The sequence below is a fragment of the Balaenoptera physalus genome (genome assembly GCF_965194825.1).
Source record: "Balaenoptera physalus genome assembly, chromosome: 14".
NCBI lineage: Eukaryota > Metazoa > Chordata > Mammalia > Artiodactyla > Balaenopteridae > Balaenoptera > Balaenoptera physalus.
The window spans coordinates 77,598,856-77,626,855 of record NC_138893.1 but is presented as its reverse complement, the minus strand read 5'-3'; the positions used below and the strand labels follow the sequence as shown (position 1 = coordinate 77,626,855).

The 28,000-nt window shown below is 43.8% G+C and overlaps 1 protein-coding gene across 1 annotated transcript in view; it reads left to right on the top strand.

The window, feature by feature from the left end:
- SH2D4B (SH2 domain containing 4B) overlaps positions 1-28,000 on the top strand; it is a 159,308-nt gene that overhangs the window by 111,305 nt on the left and 20,003 nt on the right. Inside the window, exon 9 of the transcript XR_014253612.1 lies at positions 315-28,000. This exon is cut by the window's right edge and continues 20,003 nt beyond it. The gene's annotated coding sequence lies outside the window, so the exon portion shown is untranslated. The remainder of the gene's footprint in view (positions 1-314) is intronic.

Genomic DNA, 28,000 nt, shown 5'->3' with positions numbered 1-28,000 from the left:
GCCTCTCCCTTCCTTCTCTCCAGCCTTACTCTTAAATGAAATTCAGGGAGCAAAATCAAAGCTCCTGGTTTGGGAAAAACACGTTGGAGATTTGCTCTCTTTTACCAAGATCAGTGTCTGTCTCTCAGAGTCTTTGTTTTATCTTGGGGTGCCCCCAGGGTAACTGGGGGAAAGGAAGGAAGTACACAGAAAACAAATCCATTAATGCTTGGGGTCTAACCCACCTCGGGACCAAGGCAGGTGCTGCCCACGCCTGGGTCTTCAGCATTTTTAAGGGAAAGGCTGCTTTTTGATTTGATTTTTGTTCCCTTTAGGAGCCAGCAAGTTTCTGGGACTGGCCTGTGGGCGGATTCTGCAACATCTGTGTGGTCACTCCTCCCACATCCCTGGACCGTTCTCTCTGATCCGGGGTCAAGCCTGTCCTGGTCCATTTCCCCTTCGCTGAGCGGGAAGCCCCCAGTCCTTGTTCACCAGCTTCTTTTGAACAGATCCGGATCCAGCTTAGGCTCAAGCTGAGACCTGACACTCTTGATTTAATTGATAAAAGTTTTAAAATGATTTTTGTATGCTTTCATGACATACTATGTTCAATATAAAATGTTTTGAATGTGTAATTAACTGTTATTGATTTTATAAATCTTTGTAAACTTTTCATACAAATGAATTCACAAATCAGAGACAATTTTTAACTTTTTTTTTTTTTTACTATATTCTGATCAAATATACAGTTGCTTTGCCTGTAGAGGGACGTCCACAGTACCACTTCAGTCTTGGCTTGACTTGTCATCACCTTCCCAGCCCAACCCCATTCCAGCTGCCCAAGCCTCTGCTCTCTTTGCCTCTGGGGAAGTCACCATCAAGCAGATGGATGGGTACTTTTCAGCTTTAGAGGAAATTTAGTTCATCAACCTAAGAGCAGTTTGAGACACAAATGTTTTTGTTGTAAACATCTCACACAGCCATAAAATTCAGCCTCTCTTTAAAGCCCCGCAGAGGGGTGACCCTGCCCTGCTGTAACCCCCAAAGCGGGGCACTGTGGTTTATAAGTCGTTTCCTCTGCAGGGGGAATCGGAGACTCTCTAGTAAGGACAGAGAGAAGCAGAAATCCAGGCCGGCATCCTCCAGGGCCCTTGGGCCGGTCCTGCCAGGCTGCCCAGTGTACTCAGGCCCTGCCTGGCTGTAAGTGGGAGTCCATCCCAGCCTGAGTCCTGCCTCCTGGCTGATCTCCACGTGGATGGAAGTCCTATCTCCCGGAGCAGCTGCTGTCTTTATTGTACTAAGGTGGTGTCTTAGTCTGCTAGGGCTGCCATAGCAAAACACCACAGCCTGGGTGGCTTAATCAACAGAAATCTATTGTCTCGCAGTTCTGGAGGTGAAGAAGTCCAAAATCAAGGTGTCAGCAGGTTTGATTTCTCCTGAGGTCTCTCTCCTTGGCTTGCAGATGGCTGCCTTCTTGCTGTGTCCTTACACTGTCTTTTCTCTGTGCATGCACTCCTGGTGTCTCTCTTTTTTTGTCCTCTTTTTGTTTATTATGGAAATAGTTATAGTTGTATATAATAATATTCACCCATTTCAAAAATACACTTTAATGAATCTTGCTAAGTATACACAATCCTGTTACTTCCATCCTAATCAACATTAACAATAGTCCCTTTACATCCAAAGTAAGGGCCCTGAGGCTGGACTGAGGAACGGGGAGAAGGCCACTGTGGCTGGAGCTGAGTGAAAGAGGGCATGAAAAGCGTGCTGAGAGCTCAGAGAGGAGAGGCAGGCTCTCGCTGTACCTAACACTGCCTGCTCATGATAGAATATTCAGCTTCAGCGCTCCTTGATTCTGTTTTCTTAGTAATGTTACATTGAAGGCTACTATATACTGAAGGATGTTTCTATTCTAAAAGTGTTCTAAATAAGTAGATTTTACGGAATCAGAACAAGGTGTCATGTGGCATTCTTTGTACACCCGTGATTCCAGTTACAATTAAATTTTACATATTCTCCCCCCTTTTTTATAAAAAAAGGTAAGCTTATTTTAAAGCTTATTTTGTCTTTAGGAAATACATTCAAAAGTTTCTAATGTGAAAGATTTTTAAAGGGTATATATAAAAATATATCATCTCCTCCAGCCCCCCTTCCCATAGGTAGCCTCTGTTTATTAATTTCTTTGTACCCTTTGTAGGCATGTGATACATATAATGGAATCGATTTTTTATTCACTTTCCCCTTGTTTAAAATCTCAAGATTAAAAATATTAATTTAAAAATCCTTCAGGCGGGTGTTTAGGAAAGAGGTTGTTTAAGGGTACAAACTTGCAATAAGTAATAAATAAGACCTAGAGATCAAATGCACAGTGTAGTGAATATAGACAACAATATTGTATTATAATCATAAAACTTGCTAAGAGATGAGAATTTAATGATTCCAACCAATAAAAAGAAAGGATAATTATGTAATGTGTTGGAGGTGCTAATTATCACTACAGTGGCAATCATATCACAATGTATAAATGTATCAAATTAACATGTGGTACACCTTAAATTTATACAAGGCTATACATTAAATATATTTCAATTTAAAATACATGTAATAAAGATGTTTATAAAAGAGGTAAAATAATAGATAAATAAAAATCCAAAAAAAAACCCCTGTCCCTTTACCCTAAAAATGTTCCTTGTGCCCATTTTTTCTTGATCCCCTTCCTCTACCCCAGCCCCAGGCAGCCATTGATCTGCTTTCTGTCACTATAGTGTTGCCTCTTCTAGAATGTCACGCATGGAATCATTTAGTACATAGTCTTTTCTGTTTGACTTCTTTTATTTAGCATAATGGTTTTGAGTTTCATTTATGTTGTCGCATGTCTTAATATTTTGTTTCTTTTCAATGTTCTGTAGTATTCCATGGTATGTCTATATTACTTATGTTGTTTCCAGTTTTGGGCCTTTATGAATAATGCTGTAATTATTCACATACATGTTTTCATGGGGACATATATTTTAATTTTTCTAAGGTGAATACCTAGGGATAGAATTGCTGGACAGTATGGTAAATGAATATTTAACATTATAAAATACTGCCGTATCGTTTTGCAAGCTGGCTGTAACATTTTGCATTCCCACCGGCAATGTAGGCGAGAGTTCCCCTTGCTCCGCATCCTCGCCACCTCACCAACACTTGTTCTTGATGTCTTCAGTCATTCTAGTGCGTGTGTAGCAGTATCACATTCTGGTTTTAATTAGCACTTCTCTGGGGACTAGCGATGTTGAGCATCTTTTCATGTGCTATTGGCCACCTGTATATCTTCTTTTGGGAAATGTCTGTCCCAAACTTTTGTCCATTTTTTATTAGGTTTTTTTCCTTTTTTAAAAAATTAAGCTATAAGAGTTCTTTAACTAATTTAAATACAAGCTCTTTGTTTTGAAAAATTGTTTTCAGTCTGTGGCTTCTTTTTGTGTTTTCAAATTCTCTCTTCTTATGAGGACACCAGTCAGATTGAACTAGGACCCACCCTAATTTTAACTTAGGGCCTTTACAGAGGTAATTATCGCTAAATACGGTCACATTCTAAGATAGTGGGGGTTAGGGCTTCAACATATGATTTTTTGGGGGGGGGTGGAAGAGGGAGACACAGTTCAGCCCTTAACAGATGGAAAAGACTAAGCTTATAGGGAACAAGGAGCAAACTAGTAAAGGAAGAAAAATAACGTTTATTAAGTGAAATAGTAGAACTTAAGTGTTCCAGGTATAACCTCTATGGTTCCAGTGTTATTAGTAATTTATTATCTTGCTGGGGCTACGATTTGAGACTTGCACCCTGCAAGCCCATAGGTAGTTAAGTTAATGAACAGTCCAGAACCCTTATCTCAAAAGGGCTCTGTTCTTCTGTAGACATTTTACAGAGGAAATGGTATCGTCCAGTAATATTTGAGGACCTAAGAATATCTACCCACATACGTTTCCCATTTGTCACTGGCCTGCCATGACGTATGTTCAGCACATGGCTTCATTTCGGTAGATGTGTGACAATCACTGGTCCCCCCTCCAACCTTGCTGAGTGCCTGGAACAGATGCACTATCTTGTTCACAACAGTCCTGCATCGTAATAAACGAGGAAACTGAGGTTCAAGGAGTTTAAGGAGTTAGAGTCCCTCATCACGGAGTGACGGTGAGGATGGTCTGGGAGGACGGTCAGAGCCCTGAGAAGCAGAAAGAAGAAAGCAGGGCAGATACAGAAATGCACAGTGTGCTGATTGACCCAGTGGAAGATCCAGAGGTGGACACCTGTGTTCCTGGCACGAGCTTTCTGTTGAAGGCTTCTCTCTGGCCAGGGTCAGGGGTGGAGGAGGTAAGCAGGGACCAGGGCAAGGGGCCACAGGAAGCAGGGCTCGCTGATGCTGTGGCCAGAGAGAAGACTTTCCATTTCTCCAGCAGGTGGCGCCATCTAGCCGGCTATCTGAAGGGAGCTGGCTCTGTCTGCGGGAGGGGTTCCCAAACTGCAGGTCCCCCGGGAACTGCCACTGCACCGTGAGGGTGCTGTCCTGGCTCCCTCTCCTGGGGCATGAGGAAGAGGGTATCTGTGATCACCCAGAGAATCTGGCCTCTACCTGTGGGCTCGCTGGAGAGAAGGAAAAGTTCTGTGCGGCCCCTGGGTTTGCTGGCAGGGGTGGCCAGCGGGCACTGCTCCAGGGCTAACCAGAATGCTCTGCTTTCCTCCAGCAGCCTGGAGCTCTCTCTGAAACAGGGTGAAAGGCTCCCTAGTAACCAAGAAAGGAACATTCTCCCTGAACACCTTGGCTCCTCATCCAGCAGCTGGCCAATTCCATTTGCTCTGAAGCTACCCTTGAGATGTGAGAAGTCTTGGGATAAACCAATCAATTTTAAGCATTTTCCTAAATATGCCCATTTGGATTTGAATTCATCTGTCTAAAGGACTGGGGAGAACTTAGGTCTTTCCTGTCCTGGTACTTATCCCTTTTTGCTATTGAACGTCAGCCACAGCATGGCAATTGCAGCTGCAGATGCTAGATTCAAATCCAGACACTTCCATGACTTGCTGTGTGACCTGGGGAAGTTTCTTAACTTCTCTGTGCCTCAGAGTCCTCTTTAGTAACAGTTCTTATCTCATGAGTTTAACATGAGGATTAAGTTTAATAAACTTAAAGCACTTAGGGACAGTGTCAGACGCACAGTTATTATAGCTAAGCAGTTACTACCATCAGTTGAGCACAGGACAATTTTCTCAACTAGGTCATGTAACACTAACACCCGACACACAGGGGCTTCCCAATAATGCTGAACTGGATTTAACCGGGTGAAAAAACAGCTGCTAGCAGGGAGTGGGGAGTGGGACAGTCCACACTAGTGACTGGAGGGCCACAGGGGTGCCCACTCCCCTTCCCAAGAGGGACCTGCTATCCATGCCACCAAGACTTAGGGCAGAAGAGTTGGTGGGAGAGGGAGAGGGAGGGGGAGGGGGCAGGTTTGAGAGCTGCAGCTTGTAGCTGGGGTGCCAGAAGCAGACTGAGGCACCCATCTGGATCCACGCCTGAGAAACAGGAATAGAGCTCAGCTTCAAGGGAAGGGCTGGCAGGAGCCATGCCCCTGGGAACCTGGCCAACCAGCCTGGGCTGGGAAAAACCAGGAACCAGAGACCGAAGCTGGTCAGCAGTCAGGCCGCACATGGCCAGGGCAGGCAAAGAGGTTCAGCTGGGCACTCAGGAGGCCACTGAGGGCTTCAGTCTCCTTTGTCATCCCTAACACTTGACTCAGGAAGAGTGGTGGGCCAAGGTGGGGCTGATAGGATAATCTGGAACAGCCTCTCTGGGCCCCAGCAGCCTGACGAGTGGGTGCCGTCTAGAGGTCCCACACCAGGCCAGGGGTTACCCCTTAATTCCTAGATCCTGAGTGGTGGGGAGAGGAGCAGTTCTCAGGGAAGGGGCTGGGCACTGACTTTCTGCCAGCTTGGAAGTATTATAAAAATTCAACCAACCAGCCGTGTCTGTGCCTGTGTAACTCAGCTGAGCCCCAGCCCTGGTCTTCCTCTCCTTCATCCCTGTAGTCACCGGACTCTCACTGGCCCACTGAGGGTCCAGAGGGGCAGGCAGCTGGGAAGGGCTGGGAAGGAAGGCACTGCCTCACCTCTGCATTATTATCTTAGTCCCACGGCATCTGGAGTGTTTCTCAGACAGGGTGGGGCAGGATGGGGCCTGATGGTAAAACCTCGTGGTGAAGAGCCAGAGGCTCTGCTCTCAGCCTGCCTGAATTTGAGTTATGATTCCACCAATTCCAAGCTGTGTGACTTTGCAAAAGTCACTTGCCTTCTCTGTGTCTCGACTTCTTTCTAAAATAAGAATAATAGTGCTTCCCTTACAAGATGCTATGAGGATGAACTGAGCAATGCATGCAATGCACCTGGAACAGTTATAACTATTCATACTTACAGTACTTAGAACTATTCAATAAGCATTAATTTTTATCACCAAGTACATGTTATATTTGCATCGTACCTCAAACTACATCGTCTCTGGCCTTAAGGACACATACGCATTCGGGAGGGAACATGGCAGTTCTCTGCTCCTGTGGGGTATGAACTGGAGAACCTGGGATCAGCTCAGTGATGATGAGAATGATTAGTGGCAGAACCTATAGTAACCCAGTTTCTTTTTCCTCCTTCTTCCAGCTAAGTGGATGCTTGGACTCTGATCTGCAAGGGTGAGGGAGAACTGAAAGCAGAAATAGCCAGAAGTCTTCATGGTTTTATTTCTCAAGGTCTAAGCCTCAAAGAGGCGGGGAGATTGGAAGCAGACAAGGAGAGCATCTCGGACAAAACACGCGAGAGAGAAGGATTTACCTCACGACTAGAGGGATCTGAGGAGAGAAGTAAAAGGGGTGGAGAGAACTTGGTAGTGGGCCAGCACCAGGCTGCCACTGGGACCCCGTTGCTGTGCATTTTCACGAATTGCATCGCTGCAGGCCCAGCTGCATCTGTGGCTATTTTCTGCTGCAGAGATCAGGACACTGCAGGAGACTTCACACTCAGCCATGAATGGCCACAGTGGTTGCGTATTACAAACACCTCCCACTCCCTGTGCTGCTGGCGTGTGAAGGGCTTTACAGACTACTCTGATTTGGGTGGAAATAGAACAGCTCTGAACTTGCTACCTATTGCCTAGAAGACATTCCCCATAAAGTTCTTTGCGCCGTCCACCATGCACTCCAGCAGCAGTTGAGGGTTTTGCTGTTTAAGCATCTTGTGCTCACACAGGACTGGGTATTAGTCAATACCCACTGTACCCACGTGTGCTGGAAGGGATGGGCACTGTTCTCATGATTGCAACTGCTATTAGACTGCAGGCCGTGTGAGGGGCTGAGGCTCCAGGCCCCGCAGTCCCCAGAGCTGACCTGAGCTGAGCTTTGAGCGCCCCCTCCCCACCCCAGGCCCGTATGTTACTGTCACCTGTAACTCAGCACATGCATTTTATTTTTTTCTCCTGAATTTTATTTTTTTATACAGCAGGTTCTTATTAGTTATCTATTTTATACATATTAGTGTATACATGTCAATCCCAATCTCCCAATTCATCACACCACCACCACCCACCCCCACCGCTTTCCCCCCTTGGTGTCCATACGTTTGTTCTCTACATCTGTGTCTCAACTTCTGCCCTGCAAAGCGGTTCATCTGTACCATTTTTCTAGGTTCCACATATATGCGTTAATATACAATATTTGTTTTTCTCTTTCTGACTTCCTTCACTCTGTATGACAGTATCTAGATCCATCCACATCTCTACAAATGACCCAATTTCGTTCCTTTTTATGGCTGAGTAATATTCCATTGTATATATGTACCACATCTTCTTTATCCATTTGTCTGTCAATGGGCATTTAGGTTGCTTCCATGACCTGGCTATTGTAAATAGTGCTACAATGAACATTGGGGTGCATGGGTCTTTTCAAATTATGGTTTTCTCTGGATATATGCCCAGTACTGGGATTGCTGGGTCATGTGGTAGTTCTATTTTTAGTTTTTTAAGGAACCTCCATACTGTTCTCCATAGTGGCTGTATCAATTCACATTCCCACCAACAGTGCAAGAGGGTTCCCTTTTCTCCGCACCCTCTCCAGCATTTGTTGTTTGTAGATTTTCTGACGATGCCCATTCTAACTGGTGTGAGGTGATACCTCTTTGTAGTTTTGATTTGCATTTCTCTAATAATTAGTGATGTTGAGCAGCTTTTCAAGCACATGCATTTTAACTCCATTCCTTCTGGGATGCATCACAGGGAAAGAAAATGATAGCGCTGGACTGAGCAGGAAGCCAGGTCCCTGGTGGGATGGAGCGGGGGGTGGGGACACACGGGGTCCCTGAAAAGCCTGGAGGGGAAGGGGGCGGAGCCACCAAAATCACATCTCCCTGACTGCATGACGTGGGCTGCTGAAGTCTTCCAGTTCCTCAGACGGAAGCAGGGGAAATCCAGGCTGTAAAACCTCTTGAGATGTTGCAGGTCTCTTTCCTTTCCTTCTCCCTGTATTTTCAACAGTGTTTAACAGCAATCGGTTCCTTGCTCAGCCTCCCTCTGTGTGTCATCTTAGGACCCAGCCTGGCTGTGGGGCTGGCCTGTCAGGGAATGGGCCACATGGACAGAGCTGATTGCCTGGCCCTGGATCCTGGGTGGTTCTTTCCTCCAAAGCCTTGGACAGAAGCCTTTTCATGACAGGACACTGTGCTGATGCCGTCTGGATGGCCTGGCTCCTGGGCCACACAGTCAGGTGGAGGAGGGTGTGGGGAGGAAGGATGGAGTGGCTGCAAAGGCCCGGTTGGTTGCTGTAGCAATATTCAGAAATGACTGGAGATCAACAGCAGTGGCCTGAATTTCATTTGCTTTCATTTTCTCTTTGGGCCTAAACATAAAAATGGCAGAAACCAACTGCTGGGCTCGTTACCGCAGCTGTGATGGCTTCTGGGTCTGGAAGGTCCACAGCACAGGAGGGAGAAACAGGGGTCTTGTAGGTTTCGGTGGTGGGAGGTGGGGATCAGAGAAGAACCGTGTGTGTGTGGGGGTTGCGGGGGTGGTGGAGGGGACTGGGACCCCTGCCAGGCCATTTCGGCTGCTTTGTAGCCATACAACTTGGCAGCCTCGTCCGTCCCAGTGGGGAAAAATGAATAGTGATATCTGCACATTTGTGCCTCTCTCAGCTTCTGAGGACTTTAACTTTCATACAGAGGCATCAAGGAGTATAAATAGAGCAGAGAGGTGGGGAGCTGCATTCCTGCTGTTGCGGAGTCCTTGTGGGAGCAGAAGGGACCGTGGAGCTCGGCCATTCAGGATGCTTGAAAAAAAAATGAAGGCCAAGGTCTAAGCATCTAGGCGAAGAAGAATAAAGGTTCCAGTTTGGGTGAAGTTATTTCTGACACACTGTAAGACTGTGTACTGAGATTCCCTGGGTCATTCCAGCGCTTCTGCCTGAATCAGCCTCACTTTACAAAGTGCACGGTATCCATTTTCCCCTATGACTGTTCTAAACACTCTGTGGGGTATGGAGAGTATATTGTGGGCTACTTGATTGACTGATCAATTTGTCATTCAGTCGTTCATGCACTCATTCACACAACCATGTATTAGGTAACTGCTGTGGACCACTCACCCTTCAGGTGAACAAAAGAGACTTCTATGCCTTCGAGGAGATGACAGTCTAGTTGGGGAGGCAGGCTCTAGGAAAACGGACGGATACCTAACATGTGGGACGGTGTAAGTGCAATGGAGAAAAATGAAGGAGGGCACGGGTACAGGATGTGGAGCAGGGTGCTGCTGGCAATATGCTTTTCACACCAGGGCTTGGGCAGTGCCTCTGGTGTTTGAGAAGAATCCTGAAGGAGGTAAAGGTGTGTGAGCTCTTAGCTCTCTGGAGGAAAGCATTCCAGGCAGCAGATTCGAGTTCAAGCACTCTGAGGCATGAATGTGCTGCAGCGGAGGGAGCAGAGGGCAGAGAGCTGGGAGATGTAGTCACAGTGGGGCAGGGACCAGTGATACAGGACCCGGCGGCCCTGCTAGGACTTGGGGGACATCACTGGGGTTCCCATAGCAGAGTGACACGGTTGACTTATGTTTAGGAAGAACCATCTACTATTTTACCACAATTTAAAAAACTGCCTGTTGATAAAAGGTTGATGTTGGGCAGCGGGAGGAAAGAGTGAGGAGGCCGTGGCTGGAGGCTTGGACCAGAGAGGCCAGGGATGTCCAGCAGGAGTGGCGAGAAATGGAGGGATTCTGGATATATTTCAAAGTCATCACTGGCAGGATTTACTGAGAGATTGGACATGGTTTGTGATGAATTTAATATATAATGTTAGGATAATTTTATATAATTAGTATAACCATTAACATGTAATGAGAATGATAGAATATGAGCATATCATTTATTCAAACATCACGCCACTCCTTTCATTTTATCATACTCTGCATTTTACAAAATGTTTTCACAACTCAGCTCACTAAGTCCTCAAACCCCACCACCCCCTGCCCCGAAGAAGACTAGAGTTTGAATTTTCAAGGTGAGAAAATGGAAAGCTCAGAAAGAAGAAATGGTTTTCCCAAGCTAACTCACCTAGCTTCATTTTATGTTTTATTTTCTGAGGTCTGTCCCTTCTTGCAGAGTCAAAGTTCTGACATGAAACCTTGAAACCACATTTGCCTGTGATTGTCTTCTCACCAGTCTCCCCACTAGATCATGAGTTTTCTAACTCATGGCCTCTGCCTCGTCGTCTTTGCACACAGCGCTTGAATCTTGTGCTGCCCACCTGAGTAGGACACTCAGGAGCCCCCGGCACCTGGCAGGCACATTGAGGGGGAGACCAGACTCAGCAGAGGGTAGAAGAGCGTGGTCAGTCCCCGCACCGTGGAGTGACTCATCGCCTCAGCAAGGCGGGGTGTGAGAGCCAGAATTCCGATGCTCTTTGGAACTGTTGGTCAGCAGTGAATGATCTGGATCATGGATTATAGGAAGCCCAAGTGGGTGGTCCAGGAAGAGCTGGGTAAGCAGTTTCTAACTGTCCACTTCGAATCCTTTCAGAAAGATGATGGCCCGAGGGACAGACCTCTCCCAGTCTGGCTTCTGATGGTCCTCTGCCTGTAGTGCGCCCTTCAAGTTGATGGAATAGATACAGGGCAGGCAAGCAAAGGCAACACCTTGCCCGCGATGTTCCTCTCAGAGCTTCCTAGTTGCCAAGCTGCGCCAGCATCACAGGGTCCTTGGCGAGCTTCCTTCCAGAAGTTGCAGCTGAAAGGATCTTCCCTTTGAAGAGCTCTCAGGATGTGGTGAATGCTTGCCTGTGCCTTACTGGGAAACTCTGAGCACCACTGCAGGATGTGCATCTCACAGTGATCTCCTTCAGGAGAGTGTGAGACAGAATATCTGTATATGAAGCCCTCAGTCATTTGTTGTTGTGCTGGAAGAGCAAAGTAGCCTCTTAGGTGAGAGAAAGGCTGCAGACAGCACTTGAGGCTGGAAATCAGGCCCGCTCGCTCTGAAGAGGTAAGAACCAGGGATGTGGCTGTGTGGTCTGTTTTAGCTGTAAACTGGAAATAGATGACTTCACAGGATTTGCAAGTGACCACCTCAGAGGAACAGGAGCTCAAGACCAGGAACCAACCCTATGAAATCTTTCTAGAATCTGGATCTTTGTAATTTATCTGTGTAGGTCCAAGTCCTTGATCTTTTCTTATATACCTCAGGATTGTTAACAGGATTCTTCCTGCCTCAGTTTTGATTGAGGAACAGATTTTGGCAGGAACAACAAATGCTTTATTCCAATGCTTCCACTGTGGATAAATTCCAAAGTAAATGGCCAAGAACTGTTCAAGCCAGTCCATGAGCCGTTTGTTCGCAGTCTATAATGACATAAGGAACTTGAACCAGAAAGTAAATCGAGTACATTGCTATCCTCGATTGTTAGTTTGGCTGACATTTTTTTTAAATAGCAAGACTTTCTTGATGAAGGAAGCAGTGCATTGATTTACAATCCAGCACAAACTCTGTATCTAGTTTGCCAGGACCACACTCTGAGCAACACTGATTTATGTTCCTCACATGAAGAATAACAAGAGGTACTTCTATGGCACTACTCTGTGACCTTAGTAAGAGTCCCACTGAAAAACCTAAAGGATGGGAGAGAAGCTTGCAGCAGGATGGACCAGCTGAAGGAGAGGTGATCAGGCTGACACTTGCCTGTGCTTCCGGAATTTATTAGGGCAAGGGCGGCCTGAGTGTTTTCCACTGAGCAGATGAAGTCTCTGCGATGAGGGAGATGGTCCGGGTCATCTTCATTCCCGTGTAATAGGGTTGCCTGCAGAGCTGATGAGACCTCAGCAGAAAAAATCCCTAGAGATGGATGGACCACTGGATTCCTGGTTAAGCCACTCACCAAAACAGAGATGTGTCTGTTCACATCCAGGGAGCAGCAGGGGAGATACCTACAGGACTCTCTAGAGAATCCACCAAATCTCCCCCATTAAAGAAAATATCAGGCTTCCCTGGTGGCGCAGTGGTTGAGAATCTGCCTGCCAATGCAGGGGACACGGGTTCGAGCCCTGGTCAGGGAAGATCCCACATGTCGCGGAGAAACTAGGCCCGTGAGCCACAACTACTGAGCCTGGGCGTCTGGAGCCTGTGCTCCGCAACAAGAGAGGCCGCGACAGTGAAAGGCCGGCGCACCGCGATGAAGAGTGGCCCCCGCTCGCCGCAACTAGAGAAAGCCCTCACACAGAAATGAAGACCCAACACAGCCATAAATAAATTAATTAATTAATTTAAAAAAAAAAAGAAAAAAAGAAAATATCTGCTTCAAACATTTGCCAGGCCCAGAGAATACAAAAGAGCTTACCTGATACTCAGGTAAGACCTTTTCCTCCTCCCTTAAGCTTCTCCATTGGCCAACACTGGGGGTGGGGCTGTCACATCTGCCAGAATATGGTGGGTGGGGCTATAGTTGCAACAAGATTGGCCATGGGATGGTGAGGTGATAATTGTTGAAGGTGAGTAATGGATTGATCATACTACTCTGACATTTGTGTGAGCTTGGAAGTTTCCATATTCAAAATGTTAAAAAGTTAGAAGAAACAGCAGGTAACAAGTGGTAAAAGAGTTGAGCAGGAAGACAGAAGCTTTGTAACTGTGGGAAACCCTAGCCGAGGAAGCGGGTAAATCTTATTTTCAAATTAAGATTGAAGTGTTGATTATTACACAGAGTCAGACCTTCTAATTTCATAGTCAAGACTGAGCTTTGTGACTTCAAATGACTACAGGACTTTATAATAACCAGAAATAACTAGGGAAGTCCTGGAAATTAATCCTAGGGGCAGATGAAAAAAACTAATCCCACGGAGCAAATTTAAAGGGCATTAGACGATTTTAGTGAGGGGAAAGCTATCACCATTTTACACAGTGAGGTCTTGATTTGCTTTCAGACAGAGTGTGGATTCAAAATCCTGCTTGCTGTGCAACCTTGGGTCTTGGTTTTCTCATCTGTATAGCATCTGTGATGATGCCTGTAGAAGGTCATTGTGTTAGAGGTGACATACACAAAGTGCTTTGTATAACAAATTGTAGATGCTATTGTGAATCTAATTATTGCGTTATCATGTTAATGTAATAATTACAAATCAATAGAATCAGTGTCAATGAAAATATATTGAGTACAATCTATATTTCAAGCCCTAGGACAGCTCAGAGGATATGATAGTTTACAGAAAAGAGAGAGAGAGAAAGGTTCTTTGTGATTGCATCTCATGAGCTGTGCTTAATGCAACAAACAGGTTACTCTCAGGGGACCAGCAGTAAAACCTGAACATATTAAGGGCTTGGAGTCATGTCTTCGGGGCAGTGTTCCATGCAGCAGTCCAGGGTGTGTTGTGGGCTGGTGACCTCAGCTCCTGGGAGGGTGAGGCAGGCTGAGTTCCCAGGGATGTGAGAAGGAACATCTTGCCTTGCCCTGGGAAGAGAGAAGACTCTCCATTCATGAGCCCCACTGGGCAACTACAGCTCCACTCTATCTAGCTGTGTGGCCTGGGGGTGTTATTTCTATGCTCATCCTTAATTTCCTCATCTATAAAGTGGGAGAAGGGAAGGGGAGGAAAATGGAAGGATCTCAGAGGTGGTCTTACATTACAGCACAGAGCAACAAAACCGATCATAAACCTCCAAGGTCTGTCTCCTAGAAGGGGCTGCAAAACACGCTAGAGAGAAAGCCCCACCTTTTCCACCCAGCCATTATCCCTGTTGAGGAAGTGCTGATTGTGGACCCCAGAGGAGAGTTCACATCAGGACTAGGTAGCATGTCACATGGGTCCACGATTTGGCAAAGGGTTTGCCTTGAACGCAGGGAAGAGTAATGTGGCAGGTATAAGTTTCACTATAAACTCAGGTGTGCAAGAAAGTATTAGCGATACTTTATTTTCCAAATTAATTTTTATTTTGAGCCTTCGTTCTGCTGGGCCACTGGGAAGCTTTGATATCACTCTTCCCTGGAATTTCCTGACACTCAAGATAGTGTCAAAATCCCAGGGCTTCCATAGGACCAATGGCCGGTAATGAGTGCCCACCTGGTCCTCACATGCCCTGTCCTTAGAGGTCAGGTACTGCTGGGTACTGACCTTTCCATTTGGCATGGCCTCTGGATCCTGCACTCTGCCGTACACCTATGTGCCCCTTGGGGCATAGGGTCCTCTTGGGCACTGCCCACTCTGGCCCCTGCCTTGGTGTGCCCCAAGACAATTCTTTTTGGGATCTTTTCAGTTGCTGAACATGCTGCCTGGATGCTTCCTGTCTTGGGACCCACAGATCATGTTCTCCCTCACTCTCTTTCTTTCTCTCTCACTGTTCATCTTCTGCAGACTCTGTTTCCTGTTTGGGGGTGGTCACAAGAGGTTTGGGGAAAAGTCTACACCAGTATCTTCTCTTCCTTCTTTTGAAATTAGACTTTTGGAAATAAAAGGCTGTAAGTCTTACATCTTTGTTTTCCATCCTGCTACATCTCTCCCTGAGACAAAGGAGACTGTAGCTCTCCTCGTAGAAATTATGGTAGGTCCCAGTAGACAGCCTTCTCAGAAACTGGGTCATTTTTTCTGTCTACAATAGGCAAAATCAAATAGTTCTGTGTTGAGTTGCACCCTCTCCCCACTCAGACACACCTCCACCAGCAGAAAGGAGGATGAATATCAGAATATGCTGACCTAAGGAATGATTATATTTCTTATTCAGTTGAAGTCTTTTTCCTTTGACTTTCATTAATAATGTCATTTGCCATGAAATAGCTCCAGTAGACATTTTAGCGTATTTTTTATTACAAAGGTAATAGAAACACATTTAGAGAATTTAAAAAATGAGGAAGGAGAGGAATGAGGGAAGAAGGTAAGTAGAGGAAGGAATAAAGACAACTAGATACAAACCATTCAAGAACCCTTATTATGTGCCCGACTTCTAGGTGTTTTATGTGCATTCTTATTCAATCTTCACCACATCCCTCTGGGGCAGTGCTGTTATTATCACTATTTTGCAGTGGTGAGAACCCTGAGGCACAGAGAGGTTAAGTAGTGTTTCCAGAATCACACAGCTCCAGGCTGTCTGTCTCAGCATCAAACAATACTGTCTCTCACATCAGTTCAATTGAGTTCTGTTCTTCTTTGCATTCTTTTAAAAATAATTTGTAATTTTGATTTGGATTTCCTTTTTAATTTAGCCTGACTTTCTTAATTTTTAAGAACTCTATTTTTTAATATTTTCATTGGTGATTTTTTTGACTTTTTTTATTGAATGAATGATTCTTTAAATTCTATAGTGCATTACAATTTTCAAAAGTTTCACACACCTGATTTCATATAATCCATAATAACCCAACAGGAACATGAAAAGATGCTCAATATTGCTAATCATCAGGGAAATGCAAATCAAAAATCACAATGAGATATCACCTTATACCTAGCAGAATGGCTATCATCAAAAAGAACACAAATAACAAATGTTGGTGAGGATGTGGAGAAAAGGGAATCCTCGTACACTTTTGGTGGGAATGTAAATTGGTGCAGCCATTGTGGAAAACAGCATGGAGGTTTCTCAAAAAACTAAAAATAGAACTATCATATGACCCAGCAATTCCACCCTTGGGCATATATCTGAAAAAAACAAAAGCAATATTTCAAAAAGATATCTGCACTTCAATGTTCACAGCAGCACTATTTACAACTGCCAAGGTATGGAAGCAACCTATGTGTCCATCAACAGTTGAATGGATAAAGATACACACACACACACACACACACACACACACAATGGAATTCTTCTCAGCCATAAAAAAGAATGAAGTCCTGCCATTTGCAGCAACATGGATGGACTCGAAGGGCATTATGCTAAGTGAAATAAGTCAGAGAGAAAAAGACAAATACTGTATGATATCACTTATATGTGGAATCTGAAAAACACAACAAACTAGTGAATAAAATAAAAAAGCAGCAGACTCACAGATATAGAGAACAAACTAGTTGTTACCAGTGGGGAGAGGGAAGAGGGGAGGGGCAATAAAAGGGGGAAAAAGGGTCATTGTTGATTTTTAATACAATTGAATCATGGTCAGACTGCAGCTTGTAGATATTTGAATGTGACAAAGCTTTTTCCTTGGCTAAAGATGTAATCAATATTATATTATAAAAGTTCCTTGCCTATAAGAATGGAGTTAATCAACCAAGTAATCAATAAATGCTGATATCCTAAATTAAATCTTCATTCTTTGTTATGTTTTGCCAACTTGATCTATAAAATTTTAAAAGTGCATTCATATTTTAAACTCAAATTGTATTTGCCTCGAGTTATATTGTATTACAGGAAATTTTATTTGGCTGCTATGTTATTTGGTGTAAAGTGTATATGACTATTATAATGCCATCATTCATTATATCTTTTATCATCACACCATCTACCCTGTTAAATGTTTTTGACCTTAAATTGAGATTTGCCTGATATTGAGACTATTGCTATTGCTTTTTTTTTTTTTTTTTTTGTCTGCTTGCTTGCTTATTTTCATTTGCTGGTATTCTATGTGTCTCCCTCATTTTCAGCATTTGTCACTCTACCCTAGATGTACCTTTTTGTAAAAATGTACCTTTTTGTAAAAAACGCAGAATAAAATGTTCTTTTTAACACAGTCTAGTAGGCTGTTCATTGATGTGGAAATTCTGGATAATATGTGTTAGCCTTGATTTTATTCTTGTTCATTTTATTTAAAGTTTACCATTATTTACTTTCACTCTTTCCTCTCTTTCCCGGTCTTTATTTCTGCTGAGTTGATATAATATATTTTTATTCTCCTATTCCCCTGTTTTAATTAGGAAGGTCTGATATGCTTTTATGTTTCTCTACTGCTTTCTCCCTTTTGTATTTTAAAAGAAATATTAATTTTCCCTTCCCTTTTATTTTCCTATTCCTCTCCTTCACCTCCTACTTTTATTCTCGAACTACTGGGTTTATTTTAGCCACTTCAATAATTTAAAATTCCAGCTTTACATAAAATTTCCCCATGCCATATATTCCTTTGTTTGAAGACTGTTCTTCAGAAAGGGCTGCCCTGACAGCTTGCTGCCTGTGAGAAGACCCTGTCCTGTCTGCCTGTCCTATAACTCTTAAGAGTAGAGAAAAGCAGAGGTCTCTTCTTAAGCTGCCATCTTTAGATTAAAAACATTAAAATTAATTTTCCTTCAATATTACAGAAGAAAGAACTGAAGGAAGAACTGAATTTCAGATACATGTTTCTTTATCACATGACATTGTTCCTTTCCCAAAAGATCCTTCTGAAATTAAGAAGAAACAGCTTATAAAATATTAACAGGTAGGAGTTAAGCTTTTAAAATTACATTCTTTAAACTACAGGGCAGAAAAAAGAAAACTAGCACTTTTCATTTTTTCCCATCTCCATTTTCTTCACATCTTAATTTTTGTTTGTAATGTTATTACTTTTACTTGGTTAAGGTTTATAACATTTGCATTCTGGTCTTTAAATTCCATAACCGTTTAGTTTTAGTTCCATATTCAAATAGATTAAATAATCACCCCTGCAGTTTTCATATCTGATTTTTTATTTTCATCATTTCTTGGGAATTAAATCCATTATCAAGTAGTTTTTAGAAGAAAGTCTCAGAACAATGTATGTTCAACACTTCACATAATTCCAGGCAGTAATCATTGTTAAATGTTATTTAATAAAAATAAAGAGCAGTGGAATAGTGATAAAATACCTTTTATCTTATTGAGAATATTTTATGCATTCATCTACTATTTAATTATTTTCCTTTTAAAAATTGATATTCCTTTGTTCTTCACAGAATAAAATCATTACCTCTTTGTTTTTTCTAAAAACATATTTACAGAAGCATTTCTTTTCTCATCTGCCTTTTTATTTTGGGTTCTTTTACTATGCAGAAACTTTAATTGTATGTAATGAAGTCTGATGATCTATTCTTTGTGATTTCTTCTATTACTTCTAAATTTACATTCTTTATATTCAATTTTATAGTCTAATTTTTCTATAATTGGAATTTAATATCTTAATATGTAGCTCTGTAATTCATTTAGAAGTTTATTTAGTATATGGTTTAAGGAGAAACTCAAAGTTAATTTTTTTCCCAAATTCATAACCAACACAAAGTTTTGACAAGTTCTTCCCTTCTTATATTTGTTGAATATTAAATTCTAACACATACATACATACACATACTCCCCCCCTCCCTCCCCCATACATACACACATTTTCTCTCTCCTGGCTGTCTTTTGTTTTCCTTTCAGCTGCCTCCTTTCATACCTTGATCTCTTACTTTTGTGTTATAGGACCTACCCCTGCCCAGCAATTCACATTAGTTGTTTTATTTAGATAATTCTCTAAATCAGTTTCTCCAAAACTGTGTTTCCTGTGTTTCAATGAAATCTCTGCAACATACAAAACCCTGTCACAGATCTTCTTTCTCCAACTTAAACTCAATAGTAGATCAGACTGCTGCTTTCCATGTTTAACCAAGAACCGTGACGTAGTTCTGCCTGAAAGGTCTCTGTGTGTGGTACCCGTCTTACTTTCACTTCAATTATGCAAGTAGATTTGCTTCCCTCCTCTGTGAACAAACTTCTCACACCTGAGGTCTTAAGCATCTACAGGCTGGATAGGCTCACAAAAGGGTTTCTTACACCACTACACTGGGACAATGAATGTACACTCTTCACACACTTGTCAAACCAAGAGAGCCATTCTGGGCAATATCTGCAGGTCAAACACAGCGTTTCTACCTCTAATATAGTGTTTAATAGTTTAATAGATAAGTTAATTGTCACCCTATCTTTTTGTAAGTCTATCTTGCTCAACACACTGTGAGTTCCTGGAGTGCAGGAAACATCGCCAGTGCAGAGCACAGAATCCACCACGTGGTTGAGGTTTAATTATTATTTATATTGAGTGATTAGCTTTCCTAAGCCCCTCTCTCTCTTCCCAAAACGACCTACTGACCAACCATGAAACTGACCAACTATCACACAATCAAACAGAGGCAGTGACACAATTGCTAAGGCAATTTCCCAAATTTACTTAAATCAGTTGTGTTTGTACAGAGTCAGGCTATTTCACTTATTGAATGTAGATTCTGTGGCAAATCCTGACATAAATCAGACACCATTCCTTTGCTCAGGGAACTCAGAATTTCTGAGGATGACACATTTGCTTAAGTAGAATTCAAATGGCAAACTGATCGGTGTCACATAAGCTGTGTATCAGGAAAGAGAAGAAAGGAAGAGAAGAATAATTTTTTTTCCCCGTTAACCTTTGGGGATAAAGAACACCATAGTTTTGGTCTTATTAAAGGCTGCCCCATGATTAATATTTCCATCTAAGAAGCAATTAAGGAATTATTATCCAGGGGGACTGTGACAAAAGGAATTAAGCCATGCCAACTCTGTTCAGCCAGACTGAGGCTCAGCTTTGAATACTGAAAATTAAATCTATTTAGACTAAAGGCTTACATTTTGTCCTTAACCTTTGCTCAGGTGCTGTGTAAGAACCACTGAGTGGATAAGTAATAAATGATCTAGAACTACTTAGCAAATACAATCCACAGTGCTAAATGGAATACATTATAATCACGGTGTGATAATCAGAATAATAATAATTTAACATGTGTAGTAGAGTCCAAGGGGCAACAATCTGTTTTAGTCCATTAAAGCACTTGCATTTTGAGATATAAAACTGTACTTTTTAGTGCTATAGGAAATAATTGTTTCCTATTATTGAAATAGTGGAGAAATTATCTTGTCTCAGTGCTGTGATCATATTGTATTCACAAGTGCATCTAATTATAAACATGTTATCAGAATGTTTTGCAAACATAATTTTCTTTAAGGTGTTAAGTGGAAGGACTTACTACAATGCCTATAAAACAAGTTTGAAAAAATACACAAGACCTCAACTCAAAAATAGGTACACATTCCACACCTATAAATTCATAGAGTAGAATAGTAAGAGACCTTCCCTTTTATATAGAAGAAAACAGTGGCCAGAGAGGTCAATTATCTTGCCAAGTAGGAATAGGGGTGGGAGGAAACCCCTATGTTTTCCTACCTTCTGCCCGGTGCTTGGAACCCTACACGGCAGTGGTCCCCAACCTTTTTGGCACCAGGGACCAGTTTCGTGGAAGATAATTTTTCCACAGACTGGCGGGGGGTGGGGGTAGGTTGGGGATGGAGGATGGTTCAGGCGGTAATGCGAGCGATGGGGAGCAATGGAGAGCAGCAGATGAAGCCTCGCTCGCTCTCCTGCTGTGCGGCCACCGGTACCGCTAAGCGGCCCGGGGGGTTGGGGACCCCTGCTATACGGTGTTGTCTTTAGAGAATTTTTTAATGGAAGGAGTGGGATTTTTATGTTTTTGTTTGAGAGATGGAGACACTGAGGCACCACATCCCAAAACAACATAGCTGACCCATGGAGGTAGCAAGCGGTAGGTCTCTGATCAGAATTCTCTGTACACAGAGCCCTGTTGTTGATCTCCGGTATAATCTGGAGCGGCAATGATGCAGGGACTCTCCGAGGCTCTTGCATTAATGGAGGAAAGTGACAGTGTTTCGAGAGCTCCGTTTTGGCTAATTTATCACACAGCGTGACCCACTGACAGCTACAGCTCTGTGGCATCTACCGCAAGCCTATGCAAAGCGGAGGTTTTTAAATGGAACATTAATCATGTGGAAAATTTCTGAAAAGGGCTCTAAGAAATGACTAGTGTAGACGAGGTATTTTGAAACTGGTAGGCTACAGGCATGAGTAGAATGTCACTACACTGGGATCTGTGGAAATTCAGAAACTCAGAGCCAAGAAACTTTTCATCTAAAATGTGGAATAAATAGAGGTGGGGCAGAGGAGGTACAAACTACTGGGTGTGAGGTAGGTTACAAGGATGTACTATACAACACGGGGAAGAGAGCCAATATTTTGTAATAACTGTAAATGGAGTGTAACCTTCAAAAAATTGTATTAAATAAAAAAAATTAAAAAATAAAATAAAATGCGGACTAAGACTCCAGTCATTCCTGAGGACCCCTCCCAAGGCCAAGGACTTGCAATGACCCTCTCCTCTTTACCCCTTCCAGCCTGTCCCATTTCTAGACTGTAAGGTCTTTGAGAGTCGGCGCTTGTTCCACTCAGTTGTTTCCAGCTTCCAGAGCAGCGCCTAACACACAGTAATTGCTTAATAAACATTTGTTAAGTTGAAGTTGACTCTGGTAATGAAGCTGCTGTAACTGGATCCACGGGAACAACTGGACCTCTTTCTGATAGTCTCAGCCCTTCGTAATTCCAGGAGGAGCAGCAGTCTCTTGGAAGGAACCCCCCACCTTCCAACCCTGATCCTACAGCAGAAGACAGTGTCACTGGACGAGCCCAGCTTTGAGCCGGTCACCATGGAGACGCAGACTCAGGCCCTTCTTACTTGCAGTTTCTTGCTTTTTTTTTTTGGTCTTGCAGAAAAAGTTTCTCTGATTTAGTTATCAGTCTGATTTAGAAAAGTTTCATTTTTTTTTTCCCAAGAGTGAGAGACTTGCGCGTGGGACGCGTCAGCACTGCATTCAAGAATTGTGAGCTGTGTTCTCTTGGAGCGGGCGTGGCAGTGTTCCATCTGGTCACACAGGGAGCGGGGCTCCCCTTCCCCTCTCCTCTCATAGGCTCAGACCTGTGGTGGCCGAAAGTTAATTATCACCTCCTAGGATGCTTGGAAACTCCTCTTGTCTTGAAAGGACTTTCCTCATGCTGGTCCCTCAGGAGGGAAGAGACCCATACAATTATTTCTCAGTTCTGTGACACTCTGTTTGCATATATGCCTGACATATTGGAACTTTGATCATGAGACTCATGCAGGATTCAACGTGGAGAGAAGTGTTGGCTGAAGAGGCACCAAAGCCCCCCTACTTGGTCATTATAATGAATGTGGGCGTCCACCCTGCACTGAGTCGCTGTGGGAGCCAGGTGGGCTGCAGCAAAGGCCACCGTGTGGAGCCCCCTCCCCACAGTTGTCAAGATCAGACTCTCCATAGAGAAGAAGGGTGTCACACATGAAAAACCTCCATTCTGCCCTGGGTCCATTCATCCCACGAGGCAATCAGCTGCAGTGAGGCTGAGAGGAAGCGGGCTTGGAAGGTCTAACCTGTGTAGTCTGAGCCCTGGGAGGATGTCTGATGAGAGGGAAGATGCAGTGCACTTGTCAGGACAAACTGAAGCCTCTTTTTCACCTCACATGGAAACTCACACGCATAACGTCGGGCCCCGTAATGTGCACTGTGCCGAGTGATCCACACTCTCTATCTCATTTACTCCTGACAACATCACGTGAAGACGAATTTTATTTTAAAATCAATATTATATAGAGAGGGCTCTTTAAAAAGGATAACTATTTTTCCCAAAGTCACACAATCAGTACCTAGTGGTGAGACATCAGTTTTTCTTTTGCTGTGTAACAAACCATCCCCAAATCATTTTCTAGTGCTGTAAAATGACCTCCATTCATTCTGCTCACAGAGTCTGTGGGACAGGACTTTGGACAGGGCAGGGGGATGGCTTGTCTCTACTTCACCAAAGACTCCAATGACTGTAGGTGCTTCTGGGTTGGGGGCATATCTGGAAGGCTCGTTTCGCCGGAACTATTGCCAAGAGCACCTACACGTGGCCTCCGCATGTAGCTTGGGCTTATCCCAACGAATGTTTGGTTTCTGGAGGGAGTGTCCCAAGAGGGACTGTTGGAGACCAAGTATTCCTAAGGACCAAAGCAGGAGCTGCAAGGTTTCTTCTGACCTAACAAGTCACCTAGCATCACTTCCTCTCTACTGGTTGAAGCAGTCACAACTCAGTCCCATATTACATAGACCCCACTCTCCATGGAATGAGTGTCAAAGAATTTATGGCTATGTTATCAAATGGCCACAAAGGATTTGACTTTAAGCCCTTACCCCTTCTACAGTCATTACCCCTCCCATTAGACATGTTGGCTGGGTGTATAAGAGGCAGTGTGTCCTGGGAGAGTCTTCTACAGGGACAAGGAGAACATGTATTTAACAAGGCTGCATCACTAAGGCCCTGGGGCTTCTGAAAGAAAATGCAGCAAGTAGCAGTATGGCTTGGGAGGCAGAATTCTGGAGGGGCCTCAGGTGGCTCCACCTGTGCAGCTCTGGATGACCTGCTGCCTCAGGTCTTCCTCTGTGGGAAGGGCATAATCACAGCATCTCCCAGCTCATCTGTAGGATGCAGTGTCCAGGGGATGCGAAGCCTCAAGGACTTTCCAACCTGCTCTTCAGATGGAAGGAAGGTCTCAGTGTCCATGAGAGCCCTGCTGCTCAGCCCCTCAGCCCACGGCTCTCAGACACACTCAGTGGGCAGGCTAGTCTTCTAAACCCAGCCCGAATCCCAGAAGCCTAACCAGACCCCACGATCAGACTGCACAATCTTTTCCTTCCTTTATCATCTGCATATATTGATTCTGTTATACATTGTTCATTTGCCAGTTCATCACATCCTGGAAAGGGTAATAAATGTAGAATCACCATATCCTCTTAAAAGTCTTGGCCCCGCTGGGTACTAGGTGAGTAACCATGGACATACCACATAGCCTCTTATGACCTCAGTTTTCTGCAAAACAGTGATCAGTTTATCTGCTTTTCAAGAACATTATGGGGATTGAATGAGCTGATATGAGAAAATGTTTTCTAATCTGATAAACATAATGTATACGTTAGATGTTTTTTAATTATTATCATTTCTTCTAGCACTTAGCAAGCAGAGTGCTTCACCCACAGCAAGTGGTTAATAAATATGTGCACTTCAGTCTTGATTTACTCCAGACCCTAAATGAAGTTCATGTCAGAAGGAGACTGGAACTTTCGTCTCCTGTCCTACTTGGGGACATATGTCACAGAAGCGCTTCCATATGAATTGGCTGCACTATTCTTTTTCTTACCCTGTCAAGTTGGAAAAAGGATTGCAGGCTTTGGTAACTGACATAATCACAGCATTGATTAAGAAAAAAGAACTGACTTTGTCAATTTAATTAAATAGCTAAGGATACACAACCCCAAACTCAGGCTATGCGCTTTAGGGCAAAGCTGGTGTGGGAAAGGTGGGCCTGTGATCTGGGGTTTCCTCTTCTAGAAAATTTTGGAAGCTGAATAAATTTTTTGCAACAACTCACTTCATCCATCAGAGACTTAATTACGTTAATCTAGGAAATGCATGGAAACAGTTCTCCCTACAACAAGCCTCTGCAGAAACAGTGACCAGAATAAACCCCACAAGAAACAAACCTTAGGGTAGGGCACATTTCTGAAAATTTTCAATCTGCTCTATTTTTATTGTAATCAATGGATCTGTGTTTTAAACAGCAGGCATTTATTGGGTTCACACTGTGTGCTCAGTGCTGTTTTAGAAGCTATGGGGACTACAGATCAGGAGCAGTTGTCCCTGCATTGATGACAGCTTTTTTGGTGTGTGTTCTGAGAAATCTTTCAGAGCCCATTGCTGAGCATACATGAAGACCAGGCAGTGCGGCGGGGAGAGGAGTGTCAGGCCTGCGCTGGGCTGCTGAACGGGAAAGAGCACAGCAGTCGGCATTTGGGCTGCATCTGGTTCAATTTCCTTCTAACTATGCAATGTTGGGCAAGTTGCTTAACTAATTTGAGTCTCAGTTTCTTACCTGTTAAATAGGTCTCAAACAGAAGGAGAGAATTCAGTGAGATCTACAGAGTAAAGCTTGGAACTCACTCTATCTACTGAACAGTTATTAGGCTCATTTGAAAGGAGGATTGAAGAACTGGCTTAGACGGTGTTTTGATGATCTATTTCTGCCTAAAAAACCATCCCCAAACTTAGTGGCTTAAACACCAATCACTTAATGATATCTCACAATTCCATGGGTTGACTGAGGCTCAGCTGGCTGGTTCCCCTACTGTCTCTTTGGGATTTCTCATGTACTTGCTGTCAGATGGGGCTGGACCCTCGGTGCTACTCCATGCGGCTTCTATTTCCATGTGGTAACTTGTCCTCTGGGTCTTCTCCACGTGGCCTCTCTGCCCTGGACATTTTACATGGTCAGCCTGGATCTCCAAGAGGTGGAGTTGGAAGTGTTCAGGTGTCCTCAGTGCCCAGAGTTTGCCAGTCTCAGGATGTTGCTTCTTCCACATTCCAGTGGTCAAAGCAGTCCCAGTCCCAGGTCAGATTCAAGGGGGAGGGTGACAAGTCCCACCTCCTTAAAGGGAAGGCAGAGATGTTTGGGGTGATGTTTCATATCCCAAAGCCCCAGCTGCAGGGCTCTTCCCCAGCAGCCTCTCGGTGATGGGGAAATGTGCAACTCACAGTTTTGGAAAACCCACTGACGACAAGTAGGTAGGTAGATCAGCCGCCCAACAGGACCCCTTATCAATGCAGTTCTTTGGTGTGAAGTCCTTCACATTTGACTTTTTTTAGGGCAGCTGGCATTTTTCTAAGTTCTCAAGGATTTATTCAAGCAAACAAAGCTCACAGGAGACTGATGTGCAACTTAGACTATTGATATATTTATTTACGATGGCATATTTACTTTTCCCTCAACAAAGCATCCGGAAGCTGAATTATTTGTCAGAGAATTTGAGCCCCGGGCTCAGGGAAGGGGCATAAGGATCCTTGAGGCATCTTTTATCCAAGGTGGAAAAACATTGGCGATCCATCCCAGCTTAGGGGCCCCTGGACACTTCTCTGACTTTTGGTTTTTGCACTCTCTTTTCCAAGGATCACGCAGATCCTGCTTCTGTTCATGCATTTTTTCCCCCAGCTATATTAATACTATTGATAAAGGTCTTGACTATCATATTGAGGCAAGTCTTGATCAGAATTGAATATCCTATTCTTTCTGCTTTGACTTGAGAGGATTCAGACATTCGATAGTGACCTACAGATAACTCATCTCCTCCATCCAGTACCGGCTTCATTAGCGTAACTCATGGCCAAGTTTAGGGAGTGGGTGTAAGCCATGAGGGCTTCCTGTGCATTGACTGTGGAGGAGACAGGAACTTCAGCAACATGCTAGAGTTCAGGGTGAGTATGACAAGTGCTGACACTCGAAAATACAGTGCCAGCCATCCCGTAAGAGGGGCACATTCATTTCAATAGGTCAGACCTGGGAGGACCTTAGTGAGGCCTTTATGGAGGAGATATCTGGACAAAATCATGAAGCCTGGCTTTTTGAGGGTTATGGAAAAGTACAAAGAAACAAAGAAGGCAAGAATGTGGAATGACACATGGTATACAGGGAATACGGGTAGATAGGTGTGAACTATTAGGTGCCATAGATAAGCAGATTGTGATGATTGCTGTGATTATTTGTTGTGTCTTGTTTTGAATTCCCCAACTAAGGTGGATATTCCTTAAAGGTCAAGACCATGTCTTATGGCAAAGTTTCTTGGCACAGATTAAAAAAAAAATAAGGTTAGATAGCATGGTGATGAACACTCAAGTGGAGAAAGATGGTATATTAGGTAAACTTATGACTCCCAAGAAGATTCTATTATCTACTTCCTGGGACTGCAAATGTGATGAGATATCATACCTACATATATGTTATCTTACAGGGGAAAAAGGACTTTGCAGAAGGAATTAAGGCTACTAATCAGCGACTTTAAGATAGGAGAATTATCTTGGATCATCTGGGTGGACTCAATGTAGTTACATGAACCCCTAAAAGCAGAGGAAGAGGAGGAAGTCAGAGATTGAAAGCTCAAGAAGCACTCAACACACCATGTTGGCTTCTCATGTCAAAGAACTGGGGACCTCAGTCATACAACCACCAGGAACTGCCAAGAACCTGAACAAGCCTGGAAGTGGGTTCTCCCACTGACCCTCCTGATATGAGCCCAGCCTGGCTGACGACACCTTGACTTTGGTTTTATGAGACACTGAGATTACCCAGTCACACTGTGCTAGATGTCTGACCTACAGAAACTGTGAGGTAACGAATCTGTATTGTTTTAAGCCATTAAGTTGGTTGCAAATTTTTACAGTGGAAACCAATAGAGATGACACTTTTTCTTTTCTCCCTCTGTCTCTTCCCCTTCCCGTCCTCTCCTCCTCATCTAGTTCAGTTTGAGGTTCTCTGCAGCCTTCAGGAAAAGGCAGATACCAGAGGAGTGTCACTGTCTTGATCTAGAAGGCAGCAGAGGTTAGATCATTTGACGACCTGGGCTAAATGCTGAGCTCTGGGCTGCTAAGCTAGCTGGTTGAAGAGACTCAGGAAATGGCTTCCACAGGAAGACTCCTGGGCTGCTTTCATTCCACCCTTACCACCTCGGGGTGCCTGAGCAGAAATCAACTCATCTGGACACACTTCTCATCCCTCCCCTTCCCCCCTGCCTCTTGGTCACTCTGCCAAAGTTCCTTCCCACAAAGTGCCTTAAAGATGAAGTGGGGTTTGTCACTCACACC